Raw genomic sequence first — 6,000 nt, forward strand, 5'->3', positions numbered from 1 at the left:
ACAAAGAGCATTAAAATACGAAAAACGTATAAGTCGACGTTTGATTCACAAAGCAGTGAATATCTAAAGCTTGGTGGGACACTTGAAGGGGCTCCAATACTTTCAGCTGAGTGCCCGCGATATTCGTATTCCTTCAGACGGCCAGCGTAAACCCTTTCTATAACTTTTATAAGAAATAGTCAATATTATGTATAGAAATGACAACGTTGCGTTTACTAGATTATACTTATTTGGTTTGTTACGATATTTCCGTAAAGCTTCGTTGTAAGAAAAATTTTCAAATAAAATTTTATTACAGTTTTTTTCACAATTTGAGAGTATCCATTAAATTATCTAATACCTGTATGCTTATAAAGTGAAAGTATACTCAAAAAGTCATTGACAAATCGTGAATTTTATAAAACTGCTTGACCTATAAACATGGATTTTGTAAGTGAGGTAGCTTGTAAGCAGGAGATTTCACGGCAGGGCCGGATTTACAGAGCTCTTGCAAATTTTTATTAGCACTACCAATTTTAAGTGTAGGAAGTTTTATTTTTTCATATATCTTGTCATGCACGAGTTTTTCCTCTAACGATTTGTGAAAATGTTCGAATTTAAGTTATATTAAGTTAATACAATATTTGAGTTTTAAGGTTAAAAAAAATATACACAGCTCTGCTTACAGCTAGAAATTTGTTTTGTGTAGATACTCTCAAAACATTATGAAAAGTTGCCAAACTTTGGAGACTAATTTTAATTTGTATACCAGTATTAATTAAGTAGTTTTAGAATATTTAATCTTTCAAAAGCTCGCGATACTGTGTAAGAAACTTTCCGTTATAAATAATTTCAGAGCGAACATTGCAGAGAATTTACTTGGTTAAAAATATTAATAAGAAAAACAAGGGAGTTGTGTTTACTCATAAAAAAATGTATTCTTAAAAAATAAACAGCAACTATATTCTGTGACCTTACTTACTCGTCAAAATAAACTACCTTTAATTATCCTATTACATTACAAATGTAAACAACAAGTCATATACTTTTCAGCCATCGCGATACAGAACAGATAACAAATACAGACAAATGTCAAAAGTTTAAGGTTATATCCCAAAAGATACCTAATTATTTCAAACAAAGCTCAAATAACTTTTTATTTGCGTCATACTGGTGCCTTCTTAATAAAGATCAATTCGTACTTTTTGTCCGAAACGGTAACAAAACATCCGTCCAAACAGCCATCCATCCGCCAATCCTCACAAACTTTTCAATTTTGAATCAAAGCTTTGAATTAACATTCCCTTTGTTATTAATAAATTATTTGAAAAATTAAAGTACATATTTTAAACACAAGTTGTAATGTTGAATTATCTACGCAACTTAGGCACCTTTAGGCATATTGTAATTAAAACATGCGTAACAGTAAGAAGTATGAACTCCTTCAACTAATCATGCAGGGCATATAGTGGCAGCAGACCTGGCCGCAGACGGATATCATGGCTCAGAAATCTTCGTCAGTGGTTCTCCAAAAGGAGAAGGCACTTTAAGAAGAATTATAACAGCTTTTGTTAGAGTATTCGTTCTTTCGTTCAGTTTTTATTTTTATTTACAAATGAGTGGTTTTGATTAGGATAAGACCGCCATTCATGGAAGCGTCACACGACAGGCACATATAGACAATACAAGTCAATACTTAAATAACACCATAACTTGCCTTTTTATAAAACGACATACATCCGTCACTGAACGGAAACCTTTTAGGTACATGAATGTTTATATTTCTCGTTATACTATTGAAATTCCTTTCAAATTAAATTATAACGAGAATATGCACGATATTCGCTTTGTGCACAATGGGGAATGAGAAAAAATTTCATAATTAAATTTTGTATTCTAAAAAACTATCTTCGTCCTCTGTGCTCAACAATACAGAAGCATTTAATTAATAGAAACGGAACTATCGTTCTGTGTATTAACGCGTGACACACAGACTTTGGAAGGATTTGCCAACTTTTGCCTTGCAGTAACAGTACATTGTGAATATTTAGACACATAATATATACTTAGTTTAGAAACCCTATAAGCTATAGTAGAGCCATTTTAATAGGCAACATTTGACAGTTCAACTAAATTCAAAAACGTAACCTTGTAACGACGACATAGAATAACATGATATTTCGTTTTGTTAGATCTGCACATTTGCTTAACTTTTTTCAATTATGATTACATATTTATAATAATAATGACCGATAGAAGTAATTTTAAGATTTCATTTTACTGATAAACCATTCTAAACATAATGAACAATTTCTGACTTGAAGAACTGACGTCGCTACAATTTTGTGTCATTAAACCTTTTTTCTTTTTAAATACCAGAGATGTAACTCTAAAAATCGAAATCTAGATCTAGAATCGAATGCATTGATTACTTGTGAAAAAAATCATCATAAATTAGTAAATTCGATTGACAAATGTTTCAAATCCGTATCGATTAATTCACTTTAATCGATGTTTTTAAGCAGGTTACCTCTCTTCGAAGATAAAATTGATAGACGTCAAATGTTGCCTATTAAATTGGCTCGACTATAGTTCAGTTTTTATACCCATCTTTTTTCAAATTTCTCAGCTGATTTCTTTTTTCAGAAGATATAAAATGATGTAAAAAATTTAAATAAATAAGCTCTATAAATATAGAGTCACTGTCACTTTAGCTCTATAAATATAGAGTCACTGATTTTTTCAATAAAATGTTTTACTTACTATTCTTCATTCATAATCAGTGACTTACATAAAAAGTACCTATCTAAATAAATTGAAAAAATAGGTATTTTTGCCAAGAACTAAAAATGTTAGCTACATTTCCTTGCAGTATGTTGCGATAGAGGGGCCGGTACTTCGACTGGCGAGCTCTTAACATTTAGCCGGGAGCTGTATCAAACGACGCGGAAATTCCCACTTACTCTCTGATTGCCACACTACGGGGGTTAATGACATTGTTGATACGCTAGGCCGAATACATTTTATTTCGTACGTTTACGGCTCGCCGCTTTTTCAGAAAGATACTTTTTAGCAATCATGAATTCATTCATCGTCATTTTGTAAAAAAAATTGCCTAAAAATGTGCCGATTAAATCTATCAAATTAGTTCATAATCAAACTTTATAGGCTTCAAGCCGTATTGTCTCTCCAAACAATGGGCCCTTTACATTCGACATAATAAGTAATTTATCAATTTCCAATAAATTTAAGTGACAATTTAATTTAATTATCTCCAACCGTTTTGGTAATCAACGCAAACTTATCTGTCACTCAAATAGAATAAACAGTTAAACAATAAACGCTCCAACAAGACAAGCCATCCGCAAATGATTGTTTACACAAACTAAACATAAACTAAACGCTACTTAGGCTGACAGTTTGTTGTCAACCAGATGCTTTAACGTGATTAATAGGCGATTTGGGAACGACTGATTAATGCGCCGGATAATTTAATCACAAACATACTTATAATAGAAACATAATAAAGAAAATCCGACACTAATTGCACTTATGCATAACCGCAAAGCAAAGTGCTTACTGCCAATGAGAAATGTTGACAACAATTACGTACAAACATGAGTAATTAATTACATTGTTCTGGGTATTATACCTACATAAGATATTCATTTATCACTGACGATTATCGTTTAAATTCTCTTTACTGTAAATAATGTAACGGTTTGATAAATTTAAACGTTAATACGTGATTCATTATCATGGAAAGCAGCTTAATGTTTCCCAATAATATCATCGTAGATGCTCTCTTACACAAACGTGTTCTCGGAAATAATAAAATACTAATAAATTTCATACACAACACAACGTCGCTGAAAATGATCACTAACAACAGCAACATACATAAAAAATATTCATAAGGTTTAAAATTATTAAATTATCGAATTACATAGTTACCACATCGGCTCCTTAAAAAATACGAAACAATGATTTTCTTAGAGTCTTATTGAATTAGTCTAAAGTTAAAACTAATAAAGCTATATGTGTAAATTTGAACATTAAACTCTAAAAGTAATAACAATGATCACGGAACTTTTCGCTCTCATTATCAACTATCAGCAATTTAATAACGAACACGTAATTGTTAGATAAAGTTGCATCAGCTAATCCAGAGAATGCCGATCGTGCTCTCAACTCAAACTAGAACTAGTTCCTCGACTCACACCTATGCATACAGCAATATTTTAAAACAACAAACGGTGGAGCCGTGATTAACCTGGATCGGAAGAGTGGAACTCCTCGGTCGTTTCCTGTCAGAGAACATGTGTTGAACGTTATTTATAATCATCCTCCCTTTTTTCCTTGTTCCTTTTCGAAGTTCGATCGCAGAAGGTATGTCAAATATCGTACGCAAATATTTCATTCATTATTGCGTAGGTAGGTATGTTCTTACTGTTCTGTGGTAGGTATAGAGCAAAATAGATATATAAGTACCTAGCTACATCGCTCGTATCATAATTGACTATAAGCCCGCTATTAGTTAAGATTAATTAGTTGTATTGATAATAATTTAATTAAGAATAAATTAGTTGTAATCTATACATTTATTTAACCGTATGAAATATAATCTGAATGATTCATTAAAGCAATTATTTTAAGTGATGTAAAAATGTTTTGTTGAATTAAATAAATATTAATGTTATGGTAAAATTGTGGGCTTAGTCATATCGTCGCTTATATTGATTAATTTTAATTCGTTCGACATATTCCAATAATGTCCATGGAATGAATTTAATTTCAAATATAGTTTCTCAAAGTCGAATACGCGGAATTGGTTCCCTAAATAACGTAAAGAAAATTCATGTCGTAATTCTAACAACCACTTCTTAACCAAAAGTTGTAATTACATAAGCGCTTTTCGCATTAAAAAGTAATAAAAAAGGTCAGTAACATAAATTAATTAAAGTACGTAGTCGCAATAAACACAGCAGAACAATATTGAACGGGGGAAAGGCGTATTAATGAAATGTAGCGACCCCCCTTTACTAAATGTAGCGAAACAAACCCTCGTAGAAACAACGCGTCGGCAAAATATCAACGGTAAAAACAAGATTTCCGAGAAAATTCTACCCAACCGATTCCAATGATGTTTTACTGTTATGGGAGAAAACATATTTTTAATAATACTTTCATATCAATACTGCTAATGGTGTTTGATTTCTGTATTTTAATTCACTAGATAAAATCAATCTTAAAACATATAATTTAACTTATATAAAAAACCTTTCATACAAATATAATAATATTTAACAACTACTTTTACTATATAAAACATAAATTTCATATAAAATTCGTGTAAGTTCACAACAATAGCATTGTGTATAAAACCGCATCAATATCACAAAGCCTGGAGATAAGTTTGCGTGAAAAACGACATAAAAGTAAAGTTGAAATTCCGAAATCCATATTTTAGAACTGGATGAAATTCGCGAAGTTTTTACGAGAAATTTATTGAATGTTATTGTGGCTTGACGAACGCAAATCCGTATAAACGTTACGTAACGGCCCCTTGGCTGAACGTATTTTGCCAAAGAGGAATTGCGCACACTTGGTGCTACACTCAAAGTTTTCATTGTTACATCTCAACTTATGCAATATAGCGTCTGCTTCTTTAATACTTTCCACGACGCTCGATTACATTTGACGGCGCACTTTGGATAAATTCTCTTATTTAGTGAAATCCGGAACATAATCAGCCTCTACAATACGTAGCTGGGACTAAAATAAATTGCAATTTTAGTGTCTATGAGAAAAGCTTCCACTTATTAAAATTTTTATGAATAGCTGCTTGAAGAGAGTTGCTTACGTTTTCTGAGTTTCTTCTAAGAAACATTTCGTATACATCAAACTATTCTAGCGTACTAGACTGAAGAGATATTGCCTTTTAGCGCGTGATTATTTACAAAGCGGAGACATATTGCATGCGGGAATTTAAAATTGAAAAAGTTTTAAAATTGTTTTATA

The sequence above is a fragment of the Colias croceus genome, chromosome 8 (genome assembly GCF_905220415.1).
Source record: "Colias croceus chromosome 8, ilColCroc2.1".
Classification (NCBI taxonomy): domain Eukaryota; kingdom Metazoa; phylum Arthropoda; class Insecta; order Lepidoptera; family Pieridae; genus Colias; species Colias croceus.